The 12,718-nt window shown below is 40.4% G+C and overlaps 1 protein-coding gene across 34 annotated transcripts in view; it reads left to right on the top strand.

Moving 5' to 3' along the window:
- The window catches only part of LOC117041415 (collagen alpha-1(XXIII) chain-like), a 303,092-nt gene that overhangs the window by 243,094 nt on the left and 47,280 nt on the right, over window positions 1–12,718 (top strand). The window lies entirely within an intron of this gene.

Here is a 12,718-nt window from a genome sequence, read left to right as displayed (position 1 = left end):
GCCATCTTTGATAACTCTTGAGATATCTTTCCTGGTCAATCAACACCAGCTCAGATGCCCATATGTGAACAGGATTCTTTTGCCCTAATGTGCATCATTTTATATTTGTTTACATTGAATTGCATTTGCCATTCTAATGCTCATTCACCCAGTTTGTAGACAACTCTTTGGAGCACCTTGCAATCCCTCTTTGTTCTTACCATCCCAAACAATTTCGTCTCTTTGCTTCTCACCCCTAAATCCATGTCACTCACAAACAAGTTAAAAACCAGAGGTCCTTTAGGGGCTTCACTTCCTGCATTGTTAAAATTGCCCATTTCTTCCTACTCTCTGCTTTCTGTTCTTTAGCCAGGTACTGATCCATTAAAGGACCTGCCCTCTTATCCCATGACTGCTAAGCTTACTCAAAATTCTCTGGTGTAGGAATTTTTTGAAATGTTTACTGAATCATTCATATCCATATATTTTTGAAAAACTCTAAAAGGCTAGTTAAACAGGACTTACACTTGCAAAAGCCATGCTGGTTCTTCATCAACAAGACTTGTTATTCTATGTCTGTGGTAATTCTATATTCAACAACAACAACAACAACAACAACATTAAAGCAAAAGAAAACTCTGCAACATGGTATGGGCATGAAGCAAGAAGTGCTGTGTCAGTTCTGACTAATTGCATATCACACACAGAAACGCAGTGGGATGTTTAAGACACTCACTGTGATAATGTTTTACACAATAATAATAAATGTACTATCTGAGCAAAATATTACATCCACTTTAGTACAGAAGCATTGCATTTTGAGCCCTTTGAAATGCAATCTCACAGCCACAGAAGTACAGTATTGAGAGGAAGGGATGAGCACTGTGAGCAGCAAATGAGAAACATATGCACATTTATTGTGCAATGAAGTGATTGTGCAGAGGGGTCCTAATGGAAAACAAGGAGGATGGCTTTGAATGAGCAAGTGGCTAGTTGTCAAAAGGTTTTTCTCAGCCAATACTTTACTTTGTAACCCAAAATATGTTTTGTTTGCTTTTTAATCTTTATCCTAGCTAAACATGCAGCCTCAGAACACTTCCCTTCTTCTGATAGGATGAGGAAATTGCCAGATTACTTACAGTTCACCAAGTCACATGATTCTGGCAATGCTTCCCCCAGGAATAGGCAGCTCTAAGACTGGAGAACATTCAGAATTGGACTTTTTTCTGCCAATGCTCATAACAGAACAATAAGATGAACAGGAACATATATAGAGTGCTGCTTTTTACTTTAGTTTGTGCTGATATATTTTGGACCTACTCAGAGTTAGACTGCAATTCTCTAAACACACAAGGTTCTCATGAGCAACTTTATCCCAATGCTTTTTGCAATAGATTTATTTGTTTGATTACACATTTATGCAGTGACCTTAAAAATAAATCAGAAAGTTAAGGCTCTGTTGTTGTTGTTGTTTAGTCGTTTAGTCGTGTCCGACTCTTTGTGACCCCATGGACCACAGCATGCCAGGCACTCCTGTCTTCCACTGCCTCCCGCAGCTTGGTCAAACTCATGTTGGTAGCTTCGAGAACACTGTCCAGCCATCTCGTCCTCTTTCGTCCCCTTCTCCTTGTGCCCTCCATCTTTCCCAACATCAGGGTCTTTTCCAGGGAGTCTTCTCTTCTCATGAGTTGGCCAAGTATTGGAGCCTCAGCTTCAGGATCTGTCCTTCCAGTAAGTACTCAGGCCTGATTTCCTTAAGAATGGATAGGCTTTATCTTCTTGCAATCCATGGGACACTCAAGAGTCTCCTCCAGCACCATAATTCAAAAGCACCAAATAATGATTAAATATTAGCAAGATAAATTTTATACCACAGTGTTCTCGAAGCGACTAACATGAGTTTGGCCAAACTGCGGGAGGCAGTGAAAGATAGGCGTGCCTGGCGTCCTCTGGTCCATAGGGTCATTAAGAGTCGGACACGACTGAACAACTGAACAACAACAACCAGAGTGAAATACAAAAAGTATCACAACTGCGTGTTGTTTAAAAAACAACCCCACCCCAAAACATGTAAAAAGAAATGTAAGATTTATCACAGTGCATATAGATGCTAACATAGAGCAAAGGTAGGTGTTTGCAGGCAGTTCCTGTAGCATCTTGATTGAAAATATTATCTCTTTAACCTAGAGTAAATAAAGAAATAGTATACCTTCTTGCAAAGACTGTTTGCTTGCTTGTTTGTTTGTTTGTTACATTTCTATAACACCTTTTCTCCCAAGGACCTCAAGGTGTTTTATACTTCGTTCTCCTCCCCATTTTATCCTCACAACAGCCCTGTGAAGTAGGTTAGGCTGAGAGATGGTGACTAGGCCAAGGTCATCCAGTGAGCTTCTCACAGTCATGGTGGTTTTGAAAATTGTGCACTGGAATCCTTTATGCCACTGTATACCACTTGCAGTACACAGAATACTTCTTCCATGTGACCATGAGCATGTGTGATCATCAGCCATACATATTACATAGGTTAAATGCACTTTGCATGCAGCATGTCTTCTAAATTAGGGGAAATATATAGTGCAACAGTCATTTACTGATTGTAATTGAATTTTTGGAATAAACTACCATCCTTGTAGCTCTTTTCTATAAGTCTTGTCCTTATGTCTTATTTTGCATTGAAAACAACAATTTAAAAAATAAATCAAAGTCTTTGAATTTGTATTAGCAAAAATTACTTTTTAAACATGTTTAAACACTGCCTCCAACGGATGTTTGGTCAAGCCCATAAATCCTTCAGTCCAGAAATTTCCTATTTCACAAAACCAATCAGTCACTTAAAATGCTAATCTGGGATTGTCACATAATTAATGCAGCATGGTGCTGTAATGCTTAATAAAAAGCATAAGTTAAATTGGAATGTACGGTCATTCCAAACCATGTTGCATTGTTTTTAGAAGAGAAAATGGTAACAATGGCAAGTAAGTGTCTGGTTATTTGGAACCTTGGTGGAACACATGTGTGTGTGTGTGCGCGTGTGTGCGTGTTGTGTACATACTTGAGCACATGACAGCCTATATCGTCAAATGCATTTTCAGTGCTAAGGCCCAGTGGCCCATTTTCTCTCCCAAGTAAAATTAAATTTGAAAATGATTTTTCATTCCTTGATCCTTGTGATTTCAGGGAATGACACTGGAAGCTACAATCAAGCAAATTGCCCTTACAGCATGGTATTAACAATAGCATTTAATTTTCTTTTCTTAATATTGCTTAATTTTCATTAGAGCTCATGTGGAAACAGTAGCTGATTTTTACTTTTGGATCCCCTCTGAAATAACTTTTTGTAAAGGCAAAATAAAATAAAAAATTCCTTCCAGTAGCACCTTAGAGTATTAGATGCTCTATTTAGTCAACATATTGTGGACAAATAAATAAATGGAACAAATCTTATTGAGTATGAAATTTAGACACTCTGGTAGGGGAGATTACACTGCTGGTGAGATTATCAGAAACACACATGAAAGAGAATGAATGAATGAATGAATGAATTTATTTTTACGCTCACAGACCAACTTATACATGAAAGAGAAGGGAAGAGAGCCTAGTGTTTTAGAATCCGTGTTGTGGGTAGTGGATTGGTAGGTGGAAGGAGGAAGCATTAGCATTCCAAACAATTTATCTGTGATCCATTCTGAAAATCAATCATCTCTTGTTACTGCTGTTTTATCAGCCGGGGTTGATTTTCTGATAATTTGGTAGGCACACAACATTAAAGACTATATGGGTTGCTGAATCACATCAAGGCCCATTGTTTTTCAACCAAGGCTTGCCTAATGCCCCTAGGGAAAAATCAAGTCAGGCATAAGAATATAAGAAGAGCCTGCTGGCCTGTCCCATCCAGTGTCCTGTTCTCACAGTGACCAACCAGAGAAGCCTATGAGAAGCCCGCATGCAGGACCTGAGCTTAAGAGCACTCTGCCCAGCAACTGATATTTCAGGACCATGAAATATCAGCAACTGATATTTCTTCTTAACCTCACCAAGAAACTGGCACAGGTACAGACAGACATCTTCTTAACCTCACCAAGAAACTGGCACAGGTACAGACAGGCATCTTCTTTAACCTCACCAAGAAACTGGCACAGGTACAGACAGACATCTTCTTCCAACCTCACCAAGAAACTGGCTTCAGGACCATGGTAAGCTGTTGATGGGCTTCTCCTTGAATCTGTGAAATCCTCTTTTAAAGTCATCCAAGGCATGAAGATGCTGATATTGTCTGATCTTCGTATCCAGCTTCTGGTACTGATATGACCTGCTCCTGCCCATGGAGGTTCAGTTGAGCTACCTGGCTAATAGCCATTAATACTTCGTTGTCTTGTACGTTGTATTTTAATAACTGTCTTCATTCATCCGTCGAGATGCTGGAAATTATCTTTCCCCCAGTTGTTCAAGCAGACTCCATTCAACATGTTTTCCTCTTAAAACATTTCACACATGCTGAGAGGGAAGGCAAAACCATAAGCGTTCATATACAATGGAGTGCTTACTAATTACCTAATTTGCAGCTCAGTGTGGCATTGAGAAAAGCCTGTGGGAGAGAAGATGATCAGCCTGACATTGTGTTGTGGACTGGGAGAGGAATGTGTTTAAGGTAGTCAGTAGTCATAATAACTGTGTTCTGCACTAGAGAGCATGACAGATTCACTGTTTGCTTGGGTGTGAATTTCCCACCAAATAAATATTTTCCCACCAAATAAATCTGGTTTTCAAATGTAACTGCTGCTGCAAGCCAGCACCAAACATGCACGAACACTCCCATCATAAAATTTGAAGATTATTTAAGTACCTTATTTCTGGGTTGTTGTTGTTTTGTTTTGGGTTTTTTTATCTGAATCTTAAAGCAGACTAAATATTTCTGAATCTAAGAATTTACTCTAAAAATAAAATGTCACATGTCATGCCTGTAAAAGTGTAGAATAAATGTTACAGTACATTTTACAAAAGAAACATGCTTGAACTTACATTCCCCTCCACCATTTTTTGCTATATATATATTTTACTGCTATAAATTAGTCTATAAATAAACCATTGTGTGTTTTTGCACTTTGATGCAGCATATGTGCCTTCAGGTGGTGTGTTGCCTATGGCAGGTCGTGAAACCCCAGGACAATCATATCCAGGGTGTTGTCTCCAACATCCATGTGGTAGCCAGACGTGCCTTTGCTTCATTTAGCAACATGTTTTCTTCTTGTTGTTGCCAGCAGTTCAGCTCTGAAAAAGAGTTATGTTGGCATGTCCTGTGGATTAGTTGTATTTTGTGTCTGGTGTTTTCTGGAAGCTGCACTCAGACCAGAAAAGAAACCCAGGAAACAAACTATTGCATGCCGCCCCAATCTCTGAGCAGTACGAGATTCCAGGGGTTTCAGGCATTCACCCAGAGTCCGTGTTTCCTTTCGGCAATGAGGCACAAATACTGTGGTGTCCTTATGATAGTTGGTTTATTTGCAAATATATACAACCTGAGCCTATGATGGAGGGGTTCACAGCATTAACACCCCAAAGGGTCTTGTTTCCCCCCTAGCGGCAGCCTTCGATTCAAGCAGGAAATCAGCCATGGCTTTTTCTCAGCTTTTCCAGCCTGCATCTTCTTCCTCCAGTTCACATAACAGCCAACTCTGTCCTCCAGACTCCTGCTTTGTCTAACGAAGAGAAGGAGCAGGGGCACTATCCACTTGCTGTCTGGCACAGAGCCCCTTTTCCTTGATTTCTTAATGGCTCATCACCTCCCCTTTGTTCTCTTAATTGCCAGTTGCTCATGGGGAAGCTAGCTAGGCTTATATTTTAACCCCTGGATCCAATTATTCAGGAGGCTTGATTAAATTCTATTACCACGTTTAACAATGGATTGACTATTTTTTCCTACTGTTAACTAAGTTACTTCAAAGTTTACCTACTGTTTAAAAATTGTTAGACTGCAAACATGCAATCCCAACATAAGGTAAAGGTAAAGGGGCCCCTGACCACCAGGTCCACTCGTGTCTGACTCTGGGGTTGCGGTGCTCATCTCGCTCTATGGGCCCAGGGACCCGCCGTTTGTCCGCAGACAGCTTCTGGGTCATGTGGCCAGCATGACAAAGCCGCTTCTGGCAAACCAGAGCAGCACACGGTAACGCCGTTTACCTTCCCGCTGGAGCGGTCCCTATTTATCTATTCGCACTGGCATGCTTTTGAACTGCTAGGTGGGCCGGAGCTGGGACCAAGCAGCGGGAGCTCACCCCATGGCAGGGATTTGAACCTTCTGATCAGCAAGCCATATAACTAATATTTTTGGGGTTCAACTGATGCTCTGGGGCAGATTTGGGAAGATGTGGAGAGTTGGCAGGCAGAATAGGAAGTACCATTCTGTAGGAGGAATTCCTTGCTTTAACAGGAGGACTACTGTTTGGATACAACTCTTGTTTACTGATTATCAAATTTGCAACTAATAATGTTTTTTTAAAACAAAAAGCCCTGCTTCCACGTACAATGCAAACTTGTATATAGAGAGCTGCAGATTCCAATGTTCTTGTTCTGTTGTAAGCAACAAAGCTAGCTCTTGACAGCTGTCCCACCACTCCTTTTCATACAGCTGCATTGTACAAACTCCAGACCGTTATGTGACAATACTTAGTAATTCTTGTAAACAGTATAATTTGTTAATGAAGAATGGTGGATCTGTATGCGCAAATGATAAATCAGATAAGCAGGTATGAACAGATTTCCTCAGTTCTGCACTGTTATTATTCTGAAATTCAATTCTGTTTGGGTTGTTCTGGAAAGAAATGAATATTTTGCAGTGTTGATTCTCTCTCCCCCCCCCCCTCTCTCTCTCACACACCTCTAGAAAGGGGGGGGGGAGTTTATTCCTTTGAGCTCCCTAAAAAAGAAGGAATAGCTCAAAGGAAGAATTTTATTTTCAACAAGGGTATTTTTAAAGGAGTAAACAAGCACTCTGATAGGAGTTTTAAAATATGTGTGTTTATTTCTTTTGAGGGTTTTTTAGGGTCCTGCTTTCCTGTAACCTTTTTTTTTAAAAAAAAATTCCCAAGACCTTAAGCTTAAAGGTTTAAGGTTGCCTTTCTGAAAGCACATGAATTCCTGAAGTAAAATGCTGGAACAACTGAGAATTCTGATATTCATCAGGACTGCTCCTGTCAGAAGTTCTGGTTATTTTGAATTGCAAAAAGTGGGAAGAAAGTTGACAGCAGAGAATTCAATACATATTCTTAGCAATAATGCTTTTCATAGATTCTGCCTCCACCCCCACATCCCCAGCATGCATCATTTCAGACTGTTTGACTGAGCTGGTTGCCCTGTGAATTTTATGCTAAAGCACAGAGGAATGTTCAGATTTACTAAGCATTACAGAAGTGATATGCCTGTTGTCTTTGTCCATGGAGTTTTCTTGGCAGGGATACTGGAATGGCTTGCCAGTTCCTGCTCCAGGTGGATCACGTTTAGTCAAAACTCTCCACTATGACCTGTCTATCTTGGGTGGCCCTGCACGGCATAGCTCATAGCTTCTCTGAGTTATTCAAGCCCCTTTGCCACGACAAGGCAGTGATCTATGAAGGAGTGATCCATGAAGGCAAATTATGGTGCTAGAGGAGACTCTTGACAGTCCCATGGACTGCAAGAAGATCAAGCCTATCCATTCTTAAGGAAATCAGCCCTGAGTGCTCACTGGAAGGACAGATCCTGAAGCTGAGGCTCCAATACTTTGGCCACCTCATGAGAAGAGAAGACTCCCTGGAAAAGACCCTGATGTTGGGAAAGATTGAGGGCATAAGGAGAAGGGGACGACAGAGGACGAAATGGTTGGACAGTGTTCTCGAAGCTACCAACATGAGTTTGACCAAACTGCAGGAGGCAATGGAAGACAGGAGTGCCTGGTGTGCTCTGGTCCATGGGGTCACAAAGAATCGGACACAACTAAACAACAACAACAACAGAAGTGATTTTCACACACACACAAATGACATTCACATCACATGGTATATTCTACTAAATCCAAGATCTGAGTCTGCCTATTGCTATCAGCCAAGATGCAGCCATAATATAGCCATGGAACGTCAGCTTGTTCTTCCACTTTTCCTAAAACATAAAGGGCTGTGTAGAAGGTTATATAAAGCAGGGGCCTCAAACAGTCTGAGGAGTAGCTTATATGGTGCAATTATTATCTGGGATTTCCTTATTGTAATGGGTACTGTTGCCCTCATGGGGCGCTTTAAAAATTCCATGCAATTCAGAATTGCTGTTCTCTTAGCTTGACTACACTCAGTGGAGGAGCACAATTTCAGATAGCCATTGACTGACCAGTCTGCTATAGAATATATGTGACTGGATGAGCATGCTTTTAATAAAAAGACTAGTGCATTCTATGTGTCCAGCTTTGTATGTGAGTATTTGCAGAGGAGAAAAGCATAGGTCAGAGATGTGCAAGGCTCAAAATTATAGTTCAGCATAAAACTAGAATGACAGTAGTGACTGCAACTGAACAAAGGAGATTAATAGCCTGATTTCCCATACAGCAACTGAAGCATTTTTTGTTGGCCGCTGTCCAAAAGAGGATACTGAGCAACATGGATCTTTAGGCTGACCTTGCACAACTCCTTCTGGTCTTTTCCAATCTTTTTTCCTATTAGAGGACTCACTCATTTGAAGTATCACTGTGTAAAATAAAATAAACCCAAAATGTATCTCCAATACTTGTGCTTGTGGCCAGTTTAAGGATAGATTTCCAGTTCAAGCATTTATAACCTTACCTCTGCAGAAAATAGTTGCAGAGCTTTGTAGTCCTTAAAAGGCATTGTAAGAGAAGTGTGATTTTGAGATTGCCCTGAGGGTTATACTATTGGCAAAATGTTGCAGCGGTGTGGTGGCTGGGGGCATTTGTCTTCTGCCCATATTTTAGTGTGCTGTGAGTGATCTGGGTATAGAACTTGCTGGGACAACTTTATGTGCTGATCAGATGAGAGGAGGGCCAGATTTGCTCCTGATCTGGAACTGCTAGATTCAGATAACTAGGAACTACAGGTCTTTGCTTAAAGCTTATTACATAGTTAGTGGTTGTATCGCAGTAGTTTGATTACGCAGTGAAGCCCAACATTGGCAATCACCCAAGGCTCCAGATATAGAGAAAGCTTCAGAGGGAGGGTAATGTTGGGCTTAACAGTATGATCAAAGGCTACAAACAACTTCCATCACCCCTCTGTGTATAGGCAGCAACATGCAGTAGACTTAAGTGGCTGCCACACAGCTCCAGTGAATCCTGAACTCGCCCTAAAAGAATCAAATTCTGAAGTGGGATCCTCACTGGATCCACTCTGGGGTATATCTGGTCCTTGCTGTCCATAGTAAAACTCAGGAAAAGATCTGCTTCCATCTGCACTGCAGATGGATGTTGTGGGACTGATTATAGCAATAAAGGTCTGCATTTAAGCAAGAATGATGTCAGTGTGTCCCTCACCACATTACTCTGCCAAATGATTTCTCCCAATTTAGCTTCACCATACAAAATGGCAGTATGAAAAATTAACACAGCAATTGCCAATAGTGGCCACTCAGTAATGGAATGACTTTACTTTTCAGCTGTCTGCCTTCCATATGCAGCCACTTAGGATACAGACGTGGCCAGATGATTGAAACTTTATTTTGATGTTTTATGAAGGCCCTATACAAGGGTGGCTATATATAGGCTTGGTTTATACTTTTATTACTTGGATGCTAAACTGCAGGAGATGAATGTGCATACTGTACACGCTGCATAAATCTCACAGTATTTCTAAAATCCCTTTTGAAATTGGTAATTAAATGAGTTGGTGTTCCGCCCAATTGTATGCATGTTTACTTACCATCATATTCAGGGACTCAAGTTTCAAGTCAGCATGTTTTTTTGGTTCAGAACAGCAAACTGCCACCTCTTTTTCCACCACCACCATCTTACTGCCACCACTTGTATCCCTGCCTGCTCGCTTGCTCGCTCCCTTCCCCTGCCCCGCACCTTTCCTGCTTCCTCCTCCATTGCTGCTGCTTCCTTTGGCTGCAGTCACAGCCTTCCAGAGGTGCTTTGGTGCGACCCTTACAATCACCAAAGTACCTTCTGGTTGCCATACCTCATTACCATGTGGGATCTGCCAGGCCCAGTCATTACAGGACTTTAGCAAAAAACCTAAAGACCCATTTGGTTAGCTTGGCTTTTTCTGGTTGTTGTTGTTGTTGTTGTTGTTGTTGTTGTATTGGAGTGCTGATTGCTTTTAGTAGCATTTGTGTATTGGACTTTAATATTTTTCAACCGGGTGTTTCTTTTATTATGCTTACTGCTGTTTATTATTCATTGCTGTTGCTTTTATACTTTATTTTATTCTTTAAGCAGCACTGAGAGGGTTTCTCCTTAAAGGCAATCTAATCTTCTGTGCAGTCAGGGAGATTTGATCAAGCATGCACTTCTAATGCTCTTGGTCAGGCTTCCTCAAACTCGGCCCTCCAGATGTTTTGAGACTACAATTCCCATCATCCCTGACCACTGGTCCTGCTAGCTAGGGATCATGGGAGTTGTAGGCAAAAAACATCTGGAGGGCCAAGTTTGAGGAAGCCTGCTCTTGGTGTTACTTCTCTTAGAAAATGTTTAGGAATTTCAGGGCCACTTCTTTTGCTATCGTCTCTCCCCACTTCTTTCAACCTTGCTACAAATCATTTTTTCCATTTCCTTTGACACTCTTAATATATGTGATGATTGCTGATTCTTACTGTCATTATATTTGTATAAAGAAATATTTTTTTTTATTAAAAAAACAACATAACTGTTATGTAGGGTTGCCATATCACAGCCCCAGAAAACTGAACAGCAAATATTTAAATTGGACATAGCTGGACAATCTTACTTCATTTGTGTGATTTCTATTTTTTTTAAAAAATCTCTCTACTAGTTGCCAAGAAACTGAGCAGTGACAAAAGAACCCATGGAAAGGCTTGTGGGTGTTTGGTGATTACAATGCCAGGGAAGAAAAATCTTTTACCCTCTCTGTCACTACTTGCTGGGTGACCTTAAGCAGGCTTGTTTTCTGTTTGCTCCAAAGAGCAGGACCCAAACCAGTAGATTCAGATTACAAGAAAGCAGATCCCAACTAAACATTAGGAAGAACTTTCAGATGGAAAGAACTGTTCAATAGTGAAGTGGACAACCTAAGAAGGTGGTGAACTTCAATGGAGTTTTTAAAACCCTTTTTATATGGCCACCTGTCAGGGATTCTTTAGCTATGATTCCTGCATTGCAAGGGGTTAGACTAGATCACCATTTGAACTCTACAAATTCTATGATACTCTGATAATGGTTTTTTGATCTGCTCATTGATAGCACACGGCTTCTTTATATATATATATATATATATATATATATATATATATATATATATATATATATATATATATATAATTGCTTTTAATTTAAGAGTCCATGCATACACAAGCAGAAAAGAGAAATGCAGCGGTAGCAGTGCCCACCATCACCCAGAGTGGCAAATAAAAAGAGGCAGAACCTTTTCACCAACAAGCAAAACCTTTGCTGTTAGAAAGAAGTTGGGGGAGTGGAGAGGTGTTCAGCAAATGTTAAGCTCTGTCCTTCAAGTGTTTGGGTGACCATTTGGTCCACTTAGCCACTCTTTTCCATTCACATGTGATGGTTAGGAATGGCTAAAGGTTAAGCATCATTGCCTAGAACAAAGAAACAACTTTGGGAGGAGAAACAACTTTTTACTAAGTACCAGGTGATTGGCACATTTTCCTGTTTTTCTCTGCAACTTGAAATGTTCTTTTTCACATAAAAGCTTAGAATCTAAACCAGGTGATGCATTGCCCAGGCACCATCTGCAGTTTCTTTAATCCAGATAATACTTGGATTTCTGGGAAATATGGCAACCCTGCTTTTACCACTGCTAGTAATTAATCATTTTTAAAATTAGTAAGCAGATGCAGTGAGGGACAGCCTCCAAATAAAGTAGCACATTAAAGGGTGGGTACCAACTCTTGCATGACAAGGCCAACTGGTTTCCATTTTACAAAGAATTAGAAAAGGATGTGGTGCCTCGAAAACAACCAACCAAAATATTGCTCAATAATTAAACACCTTTCGAAATGTCTAGGGTTTTCCCACATGATCAATGTTTTGTGCAATTAATAGTGTACAAAGTCAACAAATTGTCTCTTAAGTTTGTACTATTGTCCTGAGGATATCACATTTTCACATTATTCAAAATTGCAATATTATTTGCCCAAAGGAAATAGTATGCTCATATGTATTAGGTTTATTATTTGGAATGTACGTCAGGCACCTAATAAGTATTGAATGTGACTTGATTAGTGGCACAGCCTTCCTCATTCTGCACTTACATAATTTCATTAATTTTTATCCCATTCTCTTCCTTTGAATTCCCCCTACCCTGTGCAGGAATACTCATTTAAAATTGTAATAGTGAGATGCATCCATTTAAAAAAAAAACATGAACACCATTGCTGTTGATTTTCTCATTTGGCTTTGTTTGTCATAATTTGCTCTGACCCTCTCCTGTGCTGATGCGTTAATAAATACTTGTAAGGGGGGAGCACAGCCATACACTCCCACACAATGAGGCTACTCCTTTCCATGTCTCTTGTATTTATTAAATTTCTATCCTCCCCTTCTTCCCAAAGGAGCCATGGGTGGATG

Source organism: Lacerta agilis, chromosome 2, assembly GCF_009819535.1.
Source record: "Lacerta agilis isolate rLacAgi1 chromosome 2, rLacAgi1.pri, whole genome shotgun sequence".
NCBI classification, from domain to species: domain Eukaryota; kingdom Metazoa; phylum Chordata; class Lepidosauria; order Squamata; family Lacertidae; genus Lacerta; species Lacerta agilis.
The sequence above is the reverse complement of the archived record's forward strand: the minus strand, read 5'-3'. Positions and strand labels throughout refer to the sequence as shown.